Source organism: Triticum aestivum, chromosome 7B (assembly GCF_018294505.1).
Source record: "Triticum aestivum cultivar Chinese Spring chromosome 7B, IWGSC CS RefSeq v2.1, whole genome shotgun sequence".
Taxonomy (NCBI): domain Eukaryota; kingdom Viridiplantae; phylum Streptophyta; class Magnoliopsida; order Poales; family Poaceae; genus Triticum; species Triticum aestivum.
In genome coordinates, this window is record NC_057813.1 from 680,163,603 (window position 1) to 680,170,324 (window position 6,722).

Sequence of the window (6,722 nt, forward strand, 5' to 3'; positions counted from 1 at the left end):
ATGTTAAATTGTTAGAATTTGCATATATATAGAATTTTAGTTATCACAATCCAATCATTTAAAAAATGTTCCTTTTTGCGGGCATATAGTATTTGTTCTCGACGATATGCCCGGCCTGCATCCTCGCCGTCAACCCGTTCGCGACGACGTCATGCTTCAGAGGACCCATGTCCGGGACTGGGCTGCGCCGGGCTGGCACTGGGAGGTGCTACCTGGAGGGGCGCGCCGCTTGGTGAGGAACCCGACCTCGGGTCCCGTCGTCGACCCTGATCTTCTTTGGTGGCGTTCGCGTGGGCCACATTCGGTGCAGAGGCAGCCGGCCCCGCCGGAGGTGGTGCGTCGCCGTGTCAGGGAGGAAGATGAGCACGTCCATCGGTACATGGCTGCTATAGACGACGTCAGGTTCTCCACTACTTGGCGGGTTCTTTGGGCAGATGACCGGAGATATGATCCTGTGATGGTTCCTTCTCTTTGGGTGTGCACCGCCCGCGCCCCAGGAACCGCGAGTGGCGCCCTAGATTCTTCTGTAGTACTCGGTCTTTATTAGGTACCTAGCCAGTGATGTATTCGATATATAATATTCGAGACGATGTATTTGAGATTATATATATTAAGACGATGATGTATTCGAGATTATATATTCGAGACGATGTATTCGAGATTCAGTTTTTCCTTATTGATTAATTGCATCCATGCATTGTAATTAATTTGAATACTAAATTGTTTTATATTTCTTTTGTATTAATTAGTAAAGTAAAAGCTATGGCGGACAATACCGGCAGAGAGAGAAGAGGAATTGTTCGACATCATACGCAGCCCTCATAGGCTAGATGATCTGAATGATGACGGCTCCCAATATCTGAACAATACCGAAGAGGGTGACGAAAAGATATTCGATCTTGACGACCGAGCTGATGAAGTCATGAACTATGATTATGATGACACAGACAATGTTAGTGATGACACAGACAATGCTGATCTTCAAATAACAAAGACTTTCGGCGAGGTATATATTTATATAAGCATGCATCTTGGTGATCATCACATGTTTTTTTATTGAAGATATATTAACGAATCGATCTTTCTTCTTTCAGCCCTCCGGATCGAGCAAATCTGCTTCTACATACAGCAAGACAAAGCGAGGCCCGGGCAGATTGTTGAAGGATGGTGTAAAGTACCACATCGAATCCACCAAACTTAGTGGCGAACCCCTCACGCCTAAGAACGTTGCAGACAAGTGGACTCGTCAGTGCGGAGTTCTTGTGAAGGACAAACTCCCGATCTCCATTCAAGAATGGAAAGAGCCAAAGACTAAACGTCCAGGTGTTACTTGGGTCGATGGCAGAGCTAAAGAAGACCTGGTGAAATCTCTGATGGAACATTTCACCCTACCAGATCATTTCACTAAAGCAGATGTGGATAAAGTCAAGGCCGCTGCTCTTAAGAAGATGGCAATTGCATTCAACACCCACAAGAAAACTGTATGGGCCAACTACCTCGCTAATGAAAGGAAGACTCCAGATTTCAAGGGAACACTGGAGAAGCAAAGAGAACACTGGGACGATTTCGTGACCTTCAAGGATTCAGAATTATCTAAGGAACGGTCGATCAAAAACAAAGCAAATGCTGCAAGAAAGACGCAGTTCCATAGGCTGGGTCCAGGTGGCTACGCGGTGGGATTGCCTAAGTGGGATAAGTCTGAGCAAGAGAAGGAGGGTGCAGGGGTCACTCCGATTACTAGGAGCTGGCCCCCCAGGTGCAGAACTTGGTTTTATGCGCATGGGGGGGCGTTGGACCCGAAGACAGGCCTGGTTGCGAAGAAGGCAAGTCTAAAAGGAGCCGAACAAAAGATACTTGATGCAATAGAAGAAGCTCGAGCGGGGGTGTTCATGCCCAACAGAGAGAACAACGAGCTTACGCGCGCCCTGGGAAATCCTGAACACCCGGGAAGAACACGAGGCATGGGTGTTATTCCCTGGTATGAGGGCTTTTCGGACTGGAATGACGACTACAGGTCCCGTGCAAGAAAGAAGATGGAGGAGGAGAAGAAGAGGAAGCTGGAGGAGGAGCAGAGCAAGCAGGACGCAGAACGTCTTCAAGGCCTAGAAGCAAGGCACGCGGACCTGGCACTCAAATTCCAGCAACAGTAGCAGCAGATCGACTCACTTAGCCAGGAAAGGGGGTCTCAGCAGCGACAGCAGCAAGAGGATAATCGTCCATCATTGGATAGCACCATCCCATCCATGCCGAGAAGCAGCGTTGGTTCTGCCCCGGGCGACACACTGCTGGATATATACCCTGTGGATGACATCATAGAGAACACTAACTGTGAGCTACACTCCAAAATGAAGAACATATCCATGAAGGTGGCGGACGGCGTTGCTTTTCCAGTGACCCCCGAAGCAACCTACCATTGCATCCCGATTACAGAGGGCTATGCTCGTGTCATGGTTGATGAAGTGGTGGGCCCATATTCGGGGCTAACACTTGACATTCCTGGAGGTGAAGACGAGCGCACACTGGGAGAGGCCATACATCGTATCATCCTATGGAGAAAGGATTGCATCATCTTTCAAAGTCCACCGACACTACGTCGTCTGCCGACTCCTCGAAGTCCGCCACCGAGTCAGCAGACTCCCGCTCCTCTAAGTCCACGAACGCATGAGACGACTCCTCCTTGAAGTCCGCCACCTCCTCCGCCGGTTTCAAGTCCGGCACCGTGTCAGGCCACACCTCCTGCTTCAAGTCCAGCACATCGTCAGGCCACTTCTCCTGGTCCAACTCCACGTCAGCCATCTCCGTCATCTCAGCAATCACAGAAGAGACATGCCGCAGCTTTGGTGCGTAGCGATACGAGTCGAGGTAGTTCAGGAAGTACAGGCAGAGACAAGCGATATAAATATGGTCCAAGCCTCGCTCCTCTTCCTCAGAGGCCTTACGACATGACCGAGGAGCAAAACGCAGCCATAGTGCAGGCCCAAGTGGACGCCCATTTTGGACCGAAACCGGCACCGCCGCCAAAGGAGAAAGTGCCTGAGAAAGTAATTGACCACTTCATTCGTATGGCTAGAGAACCAGCTCCCAAGCCTGTTGACTCGGACTATGAGCGCCAAATCAAGAAACTACATCGAGAACGGCTAAAGAAGGAAGCGAGCTCGAGCTCGAGCCAACAAGCAGCTGGCAAAAAATTCGGGAAAACCGTTCCCCAGTTGGGAGAACAGGCGGCGCAAGCGATCCCCCTGCTTGTTGTGCCAACAACACATGAGAGGAGTAGTACGCGCGCCAAATATTATTGTGGGCAAACCGTTAGCGTCCCCCAGCAGGGCGATGTGGTAATAACGGAGGATCATATAATGCAGGCTCAAATGCTCAATATCTCTATTGGGCAACTCCTCGACATCAAGCCCATGCCTACGCTTAAAGAATCGGAAATAGCAGGGCAATATGTCCGGGGCAAACCTTTGGTCCATCCAGACAAGTTCAAGGACCTCCCAACGAGAATGTATCAATTGCATCAATGGTACATGAACATTACCAAGATTTCCAATCGAGAGTCCCTCATGGTGAATGTCAAGCATGAGCATTATTACCATGAGAAAGCTCTGAGCATTGAGTATCCAGAACTATTTCAGTTATACAATCAAGACGCACTCGACAAGTCTATCGTCAGTTGCTATTGTCTGTAAGTGATTTCTTTCTGTAATTTAAGTCTCAAGCTAGTTATGTAGTGATAATTTTGATCAATCATTACATGTAATTATCCTCACTATATTTTTTTTCTGTGGTATTATATGCAGGATGAAGATGTATGAAATGAAAAAAGCTGGACGCTATGGCGTTGGGTTCATTAACCCAAATACCATTAGTCAGGACATATGGCAGATTGAACATTGTCAAGATGCTGTAGAGGAAAGCATGCTAGAGTTCTTGAAGCGCCTCAATAGCAATGAAGATATACTACTTCCTTACAACTTTCCGTGAGTCACACTGTCTTGTACTACAAATTCTGTTTTTGCTTACTAGCTAGCTAAGTGTATACGGTTTACGGTAGTTGATTAATTTTATGCACATGCCCGCTTAATTAAGACATGCAAACATGTGCGTATGCAGTTGGCACTGGGTCTTGTTAGACATTAAAGTTGAGGAAGGAAAAGTTGAATTACTGGACTCACTAACTAAAGAAAATAAAGACTACACCATCGTGAAGGGGATAGTCAACAGGTAATTTCAATCATTATTAACTATATCTCAGCCTATTAATTATTAGTTCGTCATTTCCTGATATGAACTATTTAATAACCCCTTTATTAATTTTCTTTGCCGGCGGGCAGGGCATGGGCAAAGTTCATCAAGGTGACTCCAGGCACGTGGCAAAAAAGTTGTTTTGGCATCGACCCAAGGTAAGTAATTAAGTAGTACTAGCTAGCTACCATCTCTTTAATTCTTGTTTCAATATCATTAATTAATTATTATGCTTGATTAATCATTATCTGATTCAATTCCATTCTCGTAAAGGCCCTGAGGCAGGCGCCGGGGAATAATCTGTGTGCATACTACGTTTGTGAGAACATTCGCATGATGACGTGCGAAAGGAGCAGATCTGATAGACAGGACTGGGTACGTTTGTCAGAACACTATTCACACCATTATCGATATCTAGTCACACAACTAACACACATGCATATTGATCTCCTTCTTAACAGTTCAGATCGGTGCGGGATACACTAGTAGAAAAACACCTAATAGTCCCGGTTCGTAAGGGCCTTTAGTCCCGGTTCATGAACCGGGACTAATGGGTCGTTACTAATACCTCCACCCATTAGTCCCGGTTCAAACACGAACCGGGACCAATGTGTACCGGGACTAATGGGTCGTTACTAATACCTCCACCCATTAGTCCCGGTTCAAACACGAACCGGGACCAATGTGTCTCCACATGGCCCTGTGCACCGAGCCCAGTCAGGGGGCCTTTGGTCCCGGTTGGTGGCTCCAACCGGGACCAAAAGGCATCCACACGTCAGCATTCCAGTGGCTGGGGTTTTTGTTTTTTTAAAAGAAGGGGGGGGGGTTGGGGGTTTTGGGGGGTTAATTTAGGTGTTTCATATATTGTGTTAGCTAGCTAATTAATAGAGAGAAGTGTCCTCTCTTATGTCCGTGCTTGGTCGATGTTACGTACTATATATACATAAGTGATCGAGAGAACCAGTGAGTACAGAAGTTCGTCATGCATACCGAGAGAAGTGATCAATCGACCTCTCCTTCTCCGAGAGATTGGCCGAACAACAAGTTTTCGTATATCATGTATCCGACGCTACTGGCTACATACATGTACAATATGTATAAGATCTCTTAATTACAAAGCCCTAGCAATTGAAATCAATTTGCACATGGTATTCTCCGGCTTTATTGATGACGTGGTCAAGAAAGAATCCCGCTAATTCCTCTTGAATTGCTTTCATGCGATCTGGTTCTAGGAGTTCATTCCGCATCTGCCATGTCTAATTTGAAGAAGGGGGTTAATTAATTCATATATATGAATGAAACTCAACAGAAATGATGGTGTAATAAAATGAAATTGTGAATATTGTTGCTTACGCACTTCATATTATCTTTGAGAGTAGCCCCGCTTGTTTTTCAAAGTCGCGGTGTGGATGAACTCGCACACGTAGTATCCACAGAAATCATTCCCTTTTTCCTGCCACAAGCACTTTACGAGAAATAGAGATCAATCAAACTAATAATGAAGCATTATAAATGACATTGATGAAAGTATAGCTATAGAATCAACGGGAGATGCGCGCAACTAGCTAGCCAGTAGTACTTACTTTCGGGTATGTATATCGCAGCTCCTTCAGCAGTCCCAGAGCTTCTGCAGTGAACTGTTTCCAAACCCTGCAAGACAAAGAAAATAATTATTATTACTTGAGATATCAGGAAATGAACAAAAAGTTGCCGATATGGTGCGATAATGATCGATTGAACTTACTTGCTGAGAATTTCAGTCATGTCTGCATAGGTTTTGGGATCTTTCCGTCTCGAGTCTAAGACGGTTACTAGTCCACGCTCAAGCTTAATCTCCAGAAGAATATAGTGGTACCTACGCACGCATGCATAACTCATCAATTACATTACTATAACCTCGCTCGAGTAATAAGGGAAACCGAATATGCACACGACAGTAACACACACTTGCCGTTGTAAGGAAAGAGTATGGTGTCTTTGTTTTGATTTTTGATCAACGATCGTAGCAAGTTGTCCTCGGCCTCTTTGACGTCCTTTTTAACCAGAAATTCATCTATGATATTTGTGTTAATGAATCCAATATCATAAATTTCTTGTTTTTTGCACTCGACGATCTTCAATCTGCATAATATATTTAGGATAATTAATTATAAATACATGAAATGAAAGAGCCGAGCTATATATAGAGACTTAATGACAGAAATAGTACTTACAGACAGTAGCAAAAGACCATTAGTTTATCGAGGGCCTTTTGATTGAAGAACGCGAAGAACTCATCAAATGGAACAGTCAACAGATCATTTGCAATGAGGTCATGCTCCTCTTTAATATTCAGATACAAAGCATTCGTACCCCCAGACTCTCTGCAGGTTTCCATGTACCAATTATGGAATCTTCGCATCATTGTTGTCAGAGATTTTTCATCTTTGACGAGAGGCTTCCCGTACTCGTATCTGTGTTCGTCCACCTCCAAGAAATCA